We start from the raw sequence: 18,202 nt of genomic DNA, 5'->3' as shown, positions 1-18,202 counted from the left end.
TCTCGTTAGGTTTGTCTCCTACTCTCTCGTCCACATACACTAGTAGAAAAAGGGTCAAACGTGAAGCACATTAGTGCCGGTTTGAATTAGAGCCGGCACTAATGTGTACATTAGTGTCGGTTCATGGCGGCGATCAATAGTACCGGTTCGTGGCAAACCTTTAGTACCAGTTCATGCCACGAACCGGTACTAAAGAGGCTGTGTCAGCCTGCGGTCAGGCTATGGCCCCACCATCACCATTTAGTGCCGGTTCGTACCACGAACCGGTACTAATGAGGTTATGGCAAGCTGTTTTTAGTCCCACCTCGCCAAGAGAGAGGCAGTATGAGCGGTTTATAAGCCGTGAGTGCACAGACAATGACGAAGAGTTGCAATGCTCACCTACATGTTGATTAGCTTCAAGCCTTGCGGAATAGCATAGATTGCACTGAGCTATGTGCAGTGCAGTCTACACTATTCCGAATGGCTTGAATCAAATTAACCGGCATTGCACCTCTTTTTTATTTTTAATAACTTATTTAAACTCCGGACTTCTTTTGTGTTCAGTATGCAGCATTTAAAGCGACGTCATCAATTTCCAACATGTTCTGACATCATTTGTTGTTTTTCGGTCATTTACCTAATTGTTTAGAGAGCTAAATGACCGTGAAATTGAATATCACTACAAAATGAATCCTGAAAATGTTGAAACTTGGCATGGTATCATCATATCACCCGCATAGCATGCGCGAAAGAGTAGAGAGGGTACTAATGTGCATCCCACCAATCAGGAAGAATCACACGGATCGTGTGTTTCTTTCTAGCCACTACAAGAAACCTGTTAATCCATGACGGATTTCTGATGACGTTCCTATAAACCGTCACAGAAAGCGTCACAGATCAGGAGGATGTGATTGAGCTACAAAATGGTAGCCCCTTCATGATGGACATCGAGGGACTGTCACGGAAACCGTCATGAATCGACTAAGTCGGACTACTCAGGCCTACTTTTTCCCTTTATTAATACACCATTTGACCGTCACGGTTGGAGCTGCTATCGATGTATCGTGGCATGCCCTTTATTTGTCCCACATGTCAGTCGGATGTAATAATATAAGGAGACTAAAAAAACTAACATAGCGCGCGCGAGCGAAACAAAAATTTAAGTCCCCAACGCGGGGAGTCAAAATTTTTGAGCCTACCCATTTTTAACCCTAATTCCCCTTCCCCTTCTCCCATCTCCTCCCATACCTACCATCAGCAGCCGCCACCTATCCTCGCGTCGCTCCATGTCGGCACCGGCGGCGCCGACGCTAACCACCCCCCGCCAGGTCCCTCCTCATCTATCCCGTGCCGGGCACCTCCCCATCTATCCCGTGCCAGACCCCTCCCTGTCAACCCCACGCCATGCCCCTCCCCATTCAGATCATGGCCTCGAGATATGGCGCCCCAGTGCTACACTTCGAGCTGAGGCGGCAGTGGTGGCGGCAGGACGGCTTGCCGGATCAAGTCCCCGAGGTCGCCAGCGGCGGGCACGGATCCAGCTGCGGGCACAGATCTAGGTCCATCCGGCGGCGGGCACAGATCCAGATCCATCCGGCTGAGAGCCAACGTGAGTGAGGAATCTTCAACCCCCACACGCTTCTCCTCAGCTATTTTGTTCTTCGGGATTGAGTTCTTACACTACTTCTTATTTGGGTCGGGGGATCTGCAGGTTATTCTCGTGGGGATGTTCAGCTCTGCAGGTTTGTTTCATCATCTCAGATTGTTGTTGCGTGTACACATGCATCGTTTTATTTTCCTGTTAGCTTCGATTGCCTTGGATGGAACCATCTCAATATGCATGAATATTGTTTGGTATATACACTTCAGGTGTGTTTGGCAATCGCCCGCTCCTTCACTAAGGACCGGAGCGCACGGAGCTACATGTTGGCCGGTCCTTAAATTTGTACTGTGTGCCACTCCGCTCCGTGGAGGAGTTACAGAGCAGAGGGATTCCAAACGGAGCCTTCTTCTATTCTTTTGCATTTACGAGTAATACGGGATGTTGCTGTGAAATGTTATGCTTGTTAATTACCTGAATATTTTATGTGAAATGTGATTGACCATGCCAGTGTCAGAGTCCAATTGTCTTGGTGTGCATAGTGGTCCGTGAACCATAGTTGGCTGTAATGTTTGTTGACATGGCAAGGTTGTACACTGGACCGTAGCACCCTATTTTACTTGTCCTTATTTGTTTGATGACACGACTGTATTTTGGTATCTGCTTCTTGCTGCCTCCAGTGTATTAACTATGGTTCTGTATATTTCTCAAAAAACTAGGGTTCTGTATGTACTTCAGATCCATACTGCCACTTTAGATATCAAAAAATTTCTTCAAGTGTTGCAGATTTTAATGTTATATATACATATTTATTATCGTCCTAATGACTTTTTTGTTGTCTACTTGATAGATTATAAAATAGCATGCATTTGAAACAAATCTGCACGTTATGAAAGTTCGGACATTAGAACTGGGAAGAAAGGTCAAGCCAATTTCATCACTAGCATGAGACTTGGCAATATTGCAAGGTGGAGCGGACAGCACCGGCCGCATTGATTTCATTAGATGGTGAGTGCATCTCGGCAAATGGCTTGCTTGTACTTGAGTTCTAGATGTATTTTAGGGGTACAGTTTTAGACTTTTATTTGGATTCCATTACTAGACGTTGGCTGTGGGGTTTCCAATGCTGCAACTTCAATCTTCACTAGTTGAAATGTTGTTGGCTATAGTACGAGAGTGCAAGAAATCCAATAATGGGAATTAAACCTGCAGGTTCTTCACAATCTCCAATTAATTCAGTAATTGAGTTCCAAGCTGATTGTAGTCTCCTACAGATTGGATAAATGGGTTGCCCTCCTGCCTGAAAACAACCGAGAAGAAGAAAAACTGCACACCACCGCCTGCTTGGCCTCGCACTCTTGCCTCCCAAGGTCGAGTTTTTTTACCCTCCTGTCATGCTGCTGTTGTTGATGTTGTAGCCAGGAACCCACACGCCCCTTAAGAGCAACAAGTAAAACTGATGGATGTTGTGACATCGATGTTGCACTGCATGTTTGCTCAAAGTAATCACAGTAATATCTTGCACTACACATCTGTCCATTGGCTAGCCTGCGCGACGAGGGCGATTAGATTGATTTCTTCCTCTGTTTGTTACGCTTTGCTGTGTGCTGTCACTGGGATAGTGGGTTATTCCTCCCTTATTCTTCTGCTTTCTGATTAAATCTTTAAGTTTTGTATTAATATGTTGCAAACAATGTGGATGCAAGACTGGTGTGTGCTATGCAAACACTGGAGTTGTTACTTTGCATTTCACTTCCTAACATTGATGAGAGTACATCTTCATCATGCTGTACTCATTGTTTCTCTAGCATACTAATCTTTGTCTGATTGCTTCTGCTTTGATCAAATAGGTGACACAAAGTGAAACCCTTGAAATGAAATTCATTACTGCCTTGATGTCTTATTCAATTTAAATATTACCTGGCTTCTTAATATAGTTGTATAAATAATCCTTCTGTTTCCCTTCCTCTTTGGGTTTGCCAGCTAACAATTTAATTGATGCTTAGTTGTTTTCGCTTGTTACAGTAGAGGTGATGGATTTTATACTATTGTTTTTCTGGAAATGCGTGTGCACAGTTGCAATCTCAAGGACCGATGGAAAAGATGGTATATTATTCTCGCTTCATATTTAGGAGTGTTCGATTTGCTACATAGTGCATTTGTTCAGTCTCAAAATTTTAGTGTTATTACTAGCATATTATCTATTTCTTGGTATTATTCACACCACATCACTGGTGAAAGCTTGCTCAAAAGAATAATTAAAGAATGGTGTGCTAAGTTAAACTAAAATGTTATGTATACAACCAAACCTGGAGAAAAAAAAGATCTAGGTATATTCCCTTCAATTATTTACTTCATACATTTTCATGTGGGCAGAGATAATTGTGTGCCTTGTATCCCATCACATATTGAAGCATGGGCAGAAATAATTATGTACCTTGTATGCTATGAAAGCTAATCAGTAAATGGGAGAATGTATGTTTTTTTCTTCCTTCCAACATACGTTACTGTTGTTCATAATTCTCAGGTGTGGTTAGTCTAGATGAGAAGGTTATGGTCTGAAAGCATCAGACTAAATCTGAACCATTATGTTCATCTTTATTCTAAAGTTCTTAGCTGAAGTTTTCTGATCCTCGGAAATGTTTCGTCTTTGTAAAGAATTGTACTGTTAGCATAATAAGATCACTAAGTGGATCATTCTATTGCCCGAAATGGCCTTGCCTTTGAATATTTTTATTTTAAATGCAAAAGGCAAGTTTATTGATAGAAATTAGCTTTAATTGATGAAGAAAGTATGCCTCTAGTATTACTACTTTTATGTTTTGTTAACTATGAACTACATTGTATTGTACATAATCGTCCATTTTGATACACCAAGCCATGTCACGTGCATATAAATTTGATTTTTTGTTGTACTTGGCAAATATGAAATGATCTGTCCACCCTTTGTTTTAAAATGATGCTGACCTTTCTATGTTTGGATGATAAAATGTCATTTATAGAACAATTTTTTAACTTGTAACTAGTATGCTATTTTTTAGCGTGTGTTGTCCACATTTTCATGGTACCTTAATATAGTAGTGCAGTGTCCATCGAATTTGGGAGCTGGCTATTATAACTTGTTATAATTATGTATGTTTTGGATTCTATGCAGGTTTGGCAGTTTGGAGATTGAAGTGGTCTGAACAGCCGTCGGGAAGCGGTGGTGTAGTGTTGGATATTAAAAATCAGCTAATAGTGCATCTTTTTCTTGGAAGTCATGTTACTTGAAATATAAAAAAATGCTTATACGCTTTGTAGATATGCTTCTGATGTTTTCATATTAAGCTTTGTTTTTTGGAATCAGACTACAGTGCTGGAACTCCGTACTGTCATGTGAATAATTGCTATTTTTTGAATGAATATAATTTGATTGTCTTGTTGTAAATTGGGATGCATTAAGGCTGGACTAAGAAAGGGGCTAATGCCAGTTGGAATAATAAATCAGGTGCGCTCATGGGCAGGACCAAAATAAACAAACTAATGGGTTGGACTCGACTGAAATTATTGGGCCAAAATCCTAATTGGGCGGGTTACTACATGGGCCATGCTGGCCTCCACGTCAGATCCACGTAAACGCCACATTAGGTCCAGGTCATGTAAATCGATGACGGGTTTTTCTGTCATAGCCTAGTTTGGGCTGGGCGGGCCTGGGATAGGTCCTTGACGGCTAAGGACCGTCATGGAAGGTACGCTGTTAAATTATGACGCGATATACATGACGGATTCCAAATCCATCATGGACCGGCACGCATGACAGATTTTGGTCAATCTGCGACGGACGAGGACCGTCATGTATTAACAAGTTTCTTGTAGTGAGCTCTTGCGAGGCGTTGGATCAAGGGTGTGTTTCTTCCTAGCTCATGTGAGTCGTTGGATCGAAACTACCACAATCACTTTGTGAGCCAGACGACCCTATGTATAGCCCACCTCTCGCCTTCCCTGCATGAGTCTTTCAGTTCATCGACTACATACATCTACCAGTTCATCGACTGCATACATCTACCAGTTCATCGACTGAATACAAATCATTCGGATTCGCCATCATACGTCCAACTGTGCAGTTGATATGCATATATATGCATCACGAGCCACGGTTGGGCTGTATGATGGCGATACCGATTGGTTTGTTCTAGATCCGACATAAAAGGTTTGATACAACTTCTTTTTTGTGACATAAGAGCTATCTCTCCTCCTACCTATTTTAGTTACACAACTACCTATTTGTGCCAAATTTTCACTTTTGCTATTGCTCTTGCATCATAAGCATCCATGTTAACTGGACTTACAAGTAATGCAATTTAACCAAACTATCCTGTGATCTTCGCCAAGAGAGAGACAGTATGAGCGGTTTATAAGCCGTGAGTGCACAGACAATGACGAAGAGTTGCAATGCTCACCTACATGTTGATTAGCTTCAAGCCTTGCGGAATAGCATAGATTGCACTGAGCTATGTGCAGTGCAGTCTACACTATTCCGAATGGCTTGAAGCAAATTAACCAGCATTGCACCTCTTTTTTATTTTTAATAACTTATTTAAACCGGACTTCTTTTGTGTTCAGTATACAGCATTTAAAGCGACGTCATCAATTTCCAACATGTTCTGACATCATTTGTTGTTTTCGGTCATTTACCTAATTTTTTAGAGAGCTAAATGACCGTGAAATTGAAAATCACTAAAAATGAATCCTGAAAATTTTGAAACTTGGCATGGTATCATCATATCACCCGCATAGCATGCGCGAAAGAGTGGAGAGGGTACTAATGTGCATCCCACCAATCAGGAAGAATCACACGGATCATGTGTTTCTTTCTAGCTCTTGCGAGTCGTTGGATCAAGGGTGTGTTTCTTCCTAACTCATGTGAGTCGTTGGATCGAAACTACCACAATCACTTTGTGAGCCAGACGACCCTATATATAGCCCACCTCTCGCCTTCCCTACATATGTCTTTCAGTTGATCGACTACATACATCTACCAGTTCATCGACTGCATACATCTACCAGTTCATCGACTGAATACAAATCATTCGGATTCGCCATCATACGTCCAACCGTGCATTTGATATGCATATATATGCATCACGAGCCACGGTTGGGCTGTATGATGGCGATACCGATTGGTTTGTTCTAGATCCGACATAAAAGGTTTGATACAACTTCTTTTTTGTGACATAAGAGCTATCTCTCCTCCTACCTATTTTAGTTACACAACTACCTATTTGTGCCAAATTTTCACTTTTGCTGTTGCTCTTGCATCATAAGCATCCATGTTAACTGGACCTACAAGTAATGCAATTTAACCAAACTATCTTGTGATCTTCGCCAAGACAGAGGCGGTATGAGCGGTTTATAAGCCGTGAGTGCACAGACAATGACGAAGAGTTGCAATGCTCACCTACATGTTGATTAGCTTCAAGCCTTGCGGAATAGCATAGATTGCACTGAGCTATGTGCAGTGCAGTCCACACTATTCCGAATGGCTTGAAGCAAATTAACCAGCATTGCACCTCTTTTTTATTTTTAGTAACTTATTTAAACTCCGGACTTCTTTTGTGTTCAGTATGCAGCATTTAAAGCAACGTCATCAATTTCCAACATGTTCTGACATCATTTGTTGTTTTTCGGTCATTTACCTAATTGTTTAGAGAGCTAAATGACCGTGAAATTGAAAATCACTACAAAATGAATCCTGAAAATGTTGAAACTTGGCATGGTATCATCATATCACCCACATAGCATGCGCGAAAGAGTAGAGAGGGTCACGGCAAAAACTGGACGCACATAAGAAAAAAGAATCACTGAAAAATCTATTTTCAAAATTAAGTTATTCACAAAAATAAATAAAGCAAAAAAAAGAAAAAAGCCCACCTACTGGGCCACAGCGGTCTGCATACGACTAGAAACCCAAATTCAAGTTGGGCTAGGATGCAGGCCCGCTAGCCCAGTAGGCCCAACAGGGCATCGCAGAAGAGGTAGGCCCAGAAGGCCTGCTTAAGAGAGGAGCTCGAGACAGCAGCGACGGCGGGGCTTATAAGCAGGTGCGAGTGCCCCTCGGCTAGCGAGGTGGGACTAAACTTTTGTGCCCCTCGCCTGGCAGCGCACACCCTTTAGTACCGGGTCGTGGCACCAACCGGTACTAAAGGCATCTCCTATATATACAACACTTGCGAAAATTCTCCACTTCTTTCGTCTCAACCTCTCGCGTGCGCCCGTCGCCCGTCGTCGCCGCCGCTGCCCGTCGCCCGTCGCCCGTCGTCGCCGCCGCTGCCCGTCGTCCGTCGTCATCGTCGTCGTCCCCGCCGCCGCCCGTCGTCGTAGCCGTCTCGCGCTGCCGCCCCGAACGCCGCGCGCCGCCGTCCGTCGTCGTTCGCGGTACGTCTCTCGCGCTCTCCCCGCCGCCGTCGACCGTCGTCGTCGCACACGTACGCCACCGCCCCGTACGCCCCCGCCCGTACGTACACCGCCCCCGCCCCGTACGCCGGCACCCCCGCTCGTACGTACGGTGCGGCGGCGTACGGGGGCACACACACATATACACACACATATATACGTACACGTACATGCACACATACACACACACACATACGTACACACATATATACGTACACACACATACACACACACATTTTTTTACTTATTTTCTGTTTTTTAGAAAAGTTAATTAGATGATCGAATGTTAGATGAATTAGCTATAGATAGAAAATTGTCGAACTAGAGATTTGAACTAGTTGAATAATTAATATAACTAGTTTATTTTTAGTAAGAAAATTGTCGAACTAGTTTATTTAGGTATATGAGATTTGACTAGTTGAATAATTAATATAACTACTTTATTTTTAGTAAGAAAATTGTCGAACTAGTTTATTTAGGTATATGAGATTTGAACTAGTTCAATAATTAATATAACTAGTTTATTTTTAGTGAGAAAATTTAGGTATCTGAGGTTTGATGATCTAAGTAAAATATTATTTGTTAATGCGTTTTTCTGTTTATTTAATTTTTTATATATAATTTGAGTTTATATAAATGTTAGATTAATGTCGGATGTTAGATGAATTAGATAGAAAAGTAATGTCAATTGTTAGAGATGAATATAGTTAGATATATTAATGTCAAATGTTAGATGAATATATATTTGCCTAGATATAGGTGTTTAATGTTTCACCTATATGAACATAGGAAATGTCATCTGACGACGAAAAAGATTTCATTATGTGCGAACACTGTGAAGACCAGCGCGGCCTGTGCGACCAAAATTTCCTTGTTGATGGTAGGCGCTTCAGCATCAAGCTAGATGAGACATTCGAAGTTGATACAGTAAGTCACTTTGTCAATTATTATTTGAATGCAAAACTTATGCTTCATTTGCTTCAACTTATAATTTTAAATTTTCACTATTCTACTAGCGCATCCCCTGCCATGCAAGAATTTTTGTCTTGGATAAGATAGGTTTTAGTGCTATAGATGATATGGAGGTAAAGAGAGTTTACTTGAAGACGGAGCATGGGTATACTTTCAACGTCAAATTATATAATGGAGACACATACACCCATTTTGAATGCAAAACATGGCAAGCACTATGCAAGGCTTATGCATTTGAGCCTGATATGGTTATCACCTTTGATATTCATCCGAAAGATGATATTGAAGGTAATATAGACATCTGGGTCGATGTGCAAACGCCTCCAGTTCTACCATTTGGTGAGTTTTTCTCAACCATGCATGCATATGTTTATGTCTTTGATACAGTTTATTCAAAAATAGTTGACAACTAATTTGTATTGTCAGCTTATTTCGGTTCAAGAAAACATGTCCGGCACTTGGTAGACAGGACCTACTACTGCCCCGGGGCTCAACTAAACTGCGAGGAGATAAGTCATTATGTTTCATGGCTTGAGGATCTTAATACTGTCAAGACAAATTTTTTTCCTAAACTTAGAAATGTTAGTACTCAAAACGTGCGACCATTGGTGATCGTATTGAACTACGGTCACATCTATAATCGAAGGATGGTAAGATTTTAAATATTTGTCCTTAATTAGTGCATCTTTTGCATACATTATTTTTGAAGCTAAACTTTCATTGCTTAGTATATTAATTACTATACGATGTTCTTCAACAGGGACTTCCGATGACAGTTGTGCCTCAGTGGATCGAGAAAAAAGGTCGCATGTCAATGGTTAGCTTACGACCAAGATTTCCTACATTGCACATGAGTGCATTCAGGATATCTGAAAGCGAAGAATGCTTAATAGTGAAAGATTGGAGCAAAATTGTTAACGATCGCAAAGAAGTACTAGGGGGCAGCAAGGAGAAGCACAACCCAAGATTAGGAGACAGATTCATCTGCATGCTCCAGTATGATGAATCAGGAGAGCTATACATGTTCTATGCTTTCTACCTAAGAGGGAGCAGCAGGATCAGTAGCTACTGGTTGATGCTCTTAATTATTACTTGTCTCAAGTCCGTGTCCTGAACTTCGATGTTGGTGATGATTATGTTGAACTTGATGATATCTTTGCTTTTGTTACAAAGTGAATGTTTCCTCTTTAAGCTAGCCAGCGTTGATGATGATTAGATAGCTAGCGGTAATGACTATGATGATTAAATAGTGGTAATTAGACGACTATGATGATTTTTAGCTAGCTAGAGTTTATTTATTTATTAATATGCGATGATGATGATGATGATGACGACTACAACTCATTATAACGTAAAACAATCCTAAATTAAATTGATAACACAAATTTAATTGAAAAATACAAAATAAAACAAAAACCCACAACCATTTAGTACCAGTTGGTGTTACCAACCGATACTAAAGGGCTCCCGGCCCCCAGAGCTGGCCCGTGCCACGTGGTTCCCCTTCAGCACCGGTTCGTGCTGAACCGGTACTAAAGGGGGGGGGGGCCTTTAGTGCTGAAACTTTAGTGCCGGTTCCTAAACCGGCACTAAAGGGCCTTAGGAACCGGTGCTATTGCCCGGTTCTGCACTAGTGATACATACAATCTTTCCTGCCCTATCTGCTCCATCTTCAAAAGCTCTCTCTGCACGTTTCATTCACACATTGGGATATGTCAAAATGTTGCTTCTATAATGGCTGATGTAGAGTTATGGTTGCTCTTGTTGCATCCTACAAAGTAATAACTATGAAATGCATTTAGATTCTCATTTCACTAGGATTATGTGAGTTTGAGCATGTTGTGAAGTACTATAGACCTTGTATACATCTTGGGATTCTACAATGATTGTAACTATTGAATTGTATAGACCATTACATTCGAAGTCAATAGCCTAATATATTAATTTCACAATTTCAACAAATGATTAGTTCACTACAAACTAAGAAAACAAATGTGTACTCCCTCCATTTTTATTTAAGTCCGCGTATTAGCATTGGTCAAAGTCAAGTTTTGTAAACTCTCAGAAAGCTTATAACAAAAAATATTAACATATACAATAACAAATAAATACCATTAGATTCATTATTGAATGTACTTTCACATCATATATATTTGTTATGGTAAATGTTTATATTTTTCTATAAACTTGGTCAAACTTTAGGAAGTTTGACTTCGGTCAAACCTAATATGCAGAGTTTACTACTACTACTCGCTAGTTGCTTAGCCGAATCACTCAACACGCCACACGAGGAGTCCAGTGTCACAAAATTTTGAGGTCGGCAGGAAAATCTCCCGCGACCCTGATTCGAGCAGTGGGAAGTTACCATCATAGCCTTCGGAACAGGCCTACGGATGACGCTTGGTAGGGGGCTGTTTTCGTAACTTCAGGTTCACCCTACCCAGCCAACCCCACCCCGGCACCCAGAGTAGTACACCTGAATACTCCCCAATTTGTATCCCCACCGCAAAATAGACCTTTCCACGGCACCGCAGCCTTCGTGCTCCTCCCCTTTACATCGGCGCACTCGTCCACCGCAGTGCATCTGCCTAATCGACGACCTCGTACGCCGCACTGGAGCCGGTCCACCGTCGTCGTCGTACACGGAGCCTCTTCCCCGGCATCGTCTTCCACGGTCTCGTATCTGCTTCCCGGAGCCGACGCCAAGCGCAGAAGTACCACCGTCGTGGACAATGAACTGACTCCCGTTGCCGACCATGACTCACAGAGGCCGCCGCTTCCATCGTTCTCCTCCTCGATTGGTAATGTGTGTATTGAATCACTTAGCAGTACATGTGCAGTTCCAATTTTGTTCATACCTACCCTTCAAATTTCATGGGTGCTATTGTTCCCGTAAAAGTAATTGTTTATAGCCTCCGTTGTCCAAGGGAATATCATCTTGTAATTGTGCGTCGCTCATGTATCGCGTTGTGCTTGGGTAGGTTTTTCATCTGCAACCAGTAGTGTGGCAAATGAAGGAAATGTTTTTAGAACTAGAAAAATGCCCATGCATTGCACGCATCAAGATGCATTTGTATCAGTAGTTTATCTTGTTGGAGATGCTCTAACATGGCAGACGAGTGCTTTAATGTTGCCCACAAGATGCGCGAGTATTACTAGTAGTATATTTTTCTTGCCATGTTGAGATTTTAAAACCACGAGTGCGAACATGTAGAGGAGCAATGAAGATCAAACACGGGATATTCCGGACATCTTCAAGGAGCATGGCAAGTTAAAGAGGAGCTGCACCCAACCTGTAAAACGAGCTTTGGTAAGTAACACCCTTTCAATTACTTTCGTGTAGCCTCGTGTTCTTCGATGTGTATATGTTGTAGTTTCTATTTCTCTTAAGCGTGGTGTTCTTCGATGTGTAATAAGAAGAGTCTTAATCATCCTAATGCTTTCGTTTTTAGCTTCATGTAGGAAGTGGGTGTTCTCACCTTGTAGTCTGTTTTTATTTATTTATTCCGTTTGAATTCACTTCTCCGAGTTCTGTTTATCTGGCTTCTACTAAATGGATCAAGGTTGCTTTGAGTATTGATCTAAAAAAGAAGTAACTTCATGTCAGGATGCAGTTCCTGCGAGGAGGGAAGTATGGTCAACCTCGAGATCATGTTTCCAAAATGAGGCTGGATTACACACAAGGTGCCAGTTCCCTAATGATGCTGGATAAGACACAAGGTGCAAATTCCTAGATGATGCTGGATTACACACAAGCCAGGTGGAGTCGTCAGCTGATCATGTCCTCGTGGCATTAGTAAAGGATGAAAGAAAGCGTGCAGAGGCCCTTGAGAATGTAGCTGAGTTCCTAAAGAAGCGAAAAGAGCAATCAGATGCTCTCTTCACCCAAGAAAAAGAAGAGATGGAAGAAGCCAGAAATAAGCTAGCAGAGGCAGAGCAGGCAAGGCGTCTCCTGCTATCTAAAACTGTTGTCAATACAAAATTTCCTTCATAATAGCTAGGTTCAAATGTTTATCCAGTCAACATGCTTGTTGTGATGTCCGTGCATCTACTGATGTCGCACAAAATGTTTTTTTCAGGTCATGTAATAATAGCAATTACTTTCCAAACAATAACAGACGAAGCATTGGACATGGTATAGTTCACGCGCAAGCCCGACATTCCAAGTTCAACTTCCACATCAAACTCATGTTCACAGATATCTGCACATTCATACATAATGTCCACAACCATGATTCACTTCAAAGACAAAAAATGTGAGGAGAGTTATAAATAAAGAAAATCCTCTAGTAGTTCCCGCTACCAGTGCGAGAACAACACGTCAAGACCATGCGTAATTTAATTATATTGTAGTCATTTTTGTGTTCTAAAATGCCTGTCGGCTCGCGGAAGGACGTGTTGCTGGCACACGCGTGGATTCAATGAAGGCAGGCGGGGCAGTCTTAAGCTGGTTGCACGCGGCGAGGAGGCGTGCTCAGCCGAGCCTGCAGCGAGTGCGGCCCTCTTGGCCGGCACGCCGGTTCAATGCCTGCGCTAGGAGAGGTCGTGTCCGTGTCAGAGCAATCACTCCCTCCAGTCCTTTTTTGTTTGGGTATAACAAAATCTCGTTTTCCATTCACATTTTAGTGGTAGGAGTTGTGCGTGTGTGTCTGTGAGAGAGAGAGAGGAGACAGTAGTCCGGGTTGTCTGATCGGTAAACAAATGAATAATGTCAGTCTGGGATGGAGATGAAAAGGAGACCGCAACAAATGTTGTGTCTACAGGAGAGATAGAGAGAGTAATTTTAGTGGTATGAGTCATATGTAGAGACATATAGGGTGTGTGAGAGAATCCCATAGAGAGAAAGACAAAGTCAAAGATGAGTGGAGACTGTGTGTTTAGCGGTGAAAAAGAAAGCTTAGGTACCGAGTGATACCAGAGAATAGTAGAGACGTGAGAGATAATGAAAACCGTGTAATTTATAATGATAGGGAGAGTGTCACACTTCTCAAGGGAGACGTCGAGAGACCATGTTTGCGAGGATAGGAGCAACATGAAGTGAGCGTGCGGGTGAGCTGGAGAAAAGAGAGTGATAGCTACCTGAAGGAGCATGCATGCGAGAGAGATGGGCATGAAAGGAGTGAACAAAAAAGGGATTCAAATATTTGAACTCGAGATGATGATACATGTAATCCATACTCGAACCAAAATTGATCTATCAAACATGCATACTCATATGAATTCATGCACATCTATGTTATTTAATATGTAGATATTACTGGTCCATACATTTTAGTAGAACATAATTTGGTTAAAAAAATTCGAATTCAACCTTAAGATTTCGAGATCATTGTATTTGTAAATCATATTATACATATAAAGGAGCAGAATTCTTTGTTGTCCTTTTGAAAGTATATATATAAAAAATGATGTATATAGAATGTAATTCCAATTGAAAATGGATCCTGCCCAAAAAAAATAGAATACAAACGGGATTCGAATTGAGTTGGCACAGTAAACGTGCACTCTGCAAAATTTGAACAAAGCGGGGAAAGTCGCAGTAACCGCCCGAAACCAACAACTGCGAGATGCAAATCACTACTGCCTATCCCTGCCACGCAAAGCCTATATGCTGGATTTCTATAGTTTTTGATAGGGGTAGGTTTGTAATTTCACCCAAACATGATGTAACCGCCTCTCACCCAGATTCATACACGGTGGGCGCTAAAACACAGTGTGTCCTTGGCCGAAATCGACTCCCTCCCCGATTCATATTCATACGCGATGGGCGCCAAAAACAAACTCTCGTCGGCAAATATTCGGTGTATGCAAGATTACCGTCCTATCCCCAACCGACTAGTGTTGCTGTGATGTAGTAGAAATTTGAAACAGGGGCTAAGTTTGTAAATTTCCTCGCATTTGAGACAAGTGCGCCCTGAATACATGGTCCCCCCTTCCTCTCTACCTCCCTTTTCCCCATTCGTACTCCGTAGGTGCCAAACCACCCTCTCCACCCCACCCTCCTCTGTCCGCCGCCGTCTGCCACCCCATCCACCGTCGTCCTCCTCCACCATGCCGGAGCTGATACCCCGACGCCGCCGTCCATTACAAGAGATCGACCTCTCTCATCCATGGCTTCAGACCGGGATCCTTGCATCCCGTCCTCTCGCTTCATCCCCGCCGTCGTCCACCTTGTCGGCGCCGCTCCTACGACCGTCTCGTCCACCGCGCCCCGCCGCCACCGTCTACCCTCCTAGATCTGCTTCCACGCTGCCGACAGCCATCGCTACCGCAACACCGTTAAATTCTCAGCAGATGCGTACACGGCGCCGCACCAGAGGCGGTACTCTTTCGTATCTGCTCAACTTATTTATCGCAGCTAGAAAATAGATCGCCACTACTTTACTCTGATTTCTTGTCTTGGTTGTGAAGTTGCCTTTGTCCGGTTTGCACCTTCAGATCTGCCATGGCACGCTGAACACCATACTCACAATGCTTATGGTTTTCCCCTTTTATATTCCACACTAGTTAAATCCAAGTAGACTAAATTTCAAAATTGGGTCAGTCGATTTTTCAGAGCTCGCCGAAGTTCGCCGGTGCGATCGAAGGGGCTCGGGTGGTTGTGGGGCCTCGCCGAACAAAGAAAACTCAACGCTGGTGGGGGTTGGGGTGGGGGTGGCGGTGGCGGAGGAACACAGGCGGTGGGGGCCGATGGTCCGGCCGGCGGCCCATGCAGTGTTCTGTATGGGAAGAATCAGAGACGAGGAAGAAGAAAGGTTAGGAGACGTAGGATCTTCATCCAACCGCCTGAAATGGTCGAGAGACAACTAGGAGTTGCATTCTTAATGCGCTCTGGTTCATCATGTGTGGGCACTGCGCAACCAACATTTTATTATCCAAAATCTGCTTGCTCTTCTTTACCATGTTCCTCTTCCGTTCTTCTTTAATATGTACTCTCTCCGTTCCTAAATACAAGTCTTCGTATAGATTCCACCATGTACTACATATGGAGCAAAATGAGTGAATCTACACTCTAAAATGTACCTGGATACATTTGTATGTGATCCATAATGGAAATCTCTACCAAGACTTATATTTTAGAATAGAGGGAGTATGATAGTAGTACAGTATGTTCCTTGTACTGAAGATGAGCAGGGACATTTGCAGTGTAGAGGTCTATACGGTCGGTTGTGATGGACACTTTGAGCCTCTTTGATTCGTAGGATCTTGTAAACATAGGAATAGGATTTGTAGTGGCCTGCCCACTTGAATCCTATAAGAATAGCAAGGAAATGCGGGGAGCTGTGTCGCCTTTGAAAGTTACATTGATATTAACAGTACCGCACCTTCACTTGAAGAGAGCTGGTATCCGAAGCCTTTCTAGCTGTACCAGCAATACTAGCACATATATTCCAGCAAGTTCCACTTTGGTGATTTTTCTCTGATGCTTAAGGTTTTCCTGTTATATTTACACTATGATCTGTGTAGCTGCTTTGTGTCGCACTAGCAGCAGTCCACTCTTGAAGCTAAACACTGCAATGACTTACAAAATTGGCACCAAGGCATTGAGTGCCATTCTAGATGCAATGAAACTCATACGCTCCCCACCTGTTGATTCTTGTTCAGAATATGATCCTAATGACTATTCTAACCTCGAGGAGTCAAAGGTAGATGGCCTGTTCTGTTCAGCCATCAAGGTGCCTGTTCTAATTTGGCAATATTTTATTGATTGCGGGTATCTTGCATATGTTGTCTTGCATTTCTTCTACTTTGTTGCACCGCCATCTGCTTAGTTTACTCATCATATATGTCGAGATGCCATGCCCATCCATTATCAATACATATTCCACCTGTCATCATACCATGTTTTTCCACTCAAATGTTGTTCCTGTGCATCAGACATCAAAAAGGAAGAGGGTGATTGCCGAACCTGAAGGAGCACCAGCAAAGTCCTTGAAAAACGTGGTGGTGCCGGAGAAATCAGACAGCACCCCACTTATATTGGCTGTACAACCAGTGACACAAAACGTAGCACCGACTCCAGCAGACTGTACCCATACTTCACTGGCCACACCACTAGCCCCACCACACAGGACCTGCACTCCAGCAAAACGTATACCAATTTCATTTGCCATAGCACCAGCTGTACAACAGAAAAATCCCACTCCAACAAAAAGTACAGCAAGTCCATCGGCCGAAGACCTGTGCCAACTGCAGAGACGGCCAATTCCTACAAATTGGAACCCTATTCCATTTATTCCCAGTTTAAAAGACAATGCTTTCAATGTTGTTAGGGACTACGTGCATATATTCCCATCATGGGAAGATTATTGTGAAGACAAACACCACTTTCACATCTTCCTGTCCAACTTACGTGTAAGTGCTATTATCCATGGCTATTATTTTCCTGTTTTCTGCTGATTGAACACGTCAATGATTTACATTACATTGTTGTAACTAGGCGAGGGTCAATCTGGATAATCATGACGAGCAAAGCTTGGTTGTGCTTTTCAAGGAAGCATTGCAGCTGTATTGGTGTTACCTGAGGAAATCACACTTTGATGGCAAGTCTATAAACGAATTTCTGGTGAAGTTTCCTGTGCTAAATTGAGAAGACATTGAATGTAAAAACCTTGTTATGCACTGGTCTCGTTCCTAGGATGAGGTACTGTCTATGAAATCACATGACAATTTGAACTTCTACTTTTCCGCATGTGCCTTACGGATCTTTTTTGTAGGAAATCTACTCGAAGAAGAATTCCCGTTTGACAAGAACGATAGGATATCTCAAATATGCTGCCCACTGCTTTGCTCTTGTTAGTACCTGTTGTCCTGTATCACTGTACTTGCATACATACCTGGTTCATTATGTGACAGCAGTATGCATGATAGCTTGCTTACCAATTGTTCGCTCCAAATTATCTGATCTATATGAATGGTTACATTAGTGTAGAATATATCCAATGCTAATGTTTTTTTAGCTCTGCATTGTTCTTGTAAGTACATGTTGTCCTTTATTAGTGTACTTATAATGAAAGGTAGTTGTTCATGTACCATCACTCTGCAGCTTATTTTCCTTTACCCTCCATTTTCTACACATCAGATCTATATTTACTCTTACCATAAGATTGGTACTGAAGAAGTTTAGCTGTGCATTACTCGTGGTTGTACCTTTTGCCTGTATGGATCAGTAAAATATTCTCCATTTTATCTTATCTTAAATATTCTCCATTTTTT

The 18,202-nt window shown here is 42.4% G+C and overlaps 1 long non-coding RNA gene across 1 annotated transcript; it reads left to right on the top strand.

Annotated features, from left to right (window-relative positions):
- The first annotated feature begins 1,166 nt into the window (after positions 1 to 1,166).
- Positions 1,167 to 5,009, top strand: LOC125535705. The gene is made up of 6 exons (XR_007294777.1): positions 1,167 to 1,591; positions 1,694 to 1,724; positions 2,433 to 2,590; positions 2,795 to 2,952; positions 3,608 to 3,688; positions 4,737 to 5,009. It is a non-coding gene; the product is annotated as an uncharacterized LOC125535705 (long non-coding RNA).
- Positions 5,010 to 18,202: the final 13,193 nt, after the last annotated feature.

Source organism: Triticum urartu, chromosome 2 (assembly GCF_003073215.2).
Source record: "Triticum urartu cultivar G1812 chromosome 2, Tu2.1, whole genome shotgun sequence".
In the NCBI taxonomy this organism is placed as follows: Eukaryota; Viridiplantae; Streptophyta; class Magnoliopsida; order Poales; family Poaceae; genus Triticum; species Triticum urartu.
The sequence above is the reverse complement of the archived record's forward strand: the minus strand, read 5'-3'. Positions and strand labels throughout refer to the sequence as shown.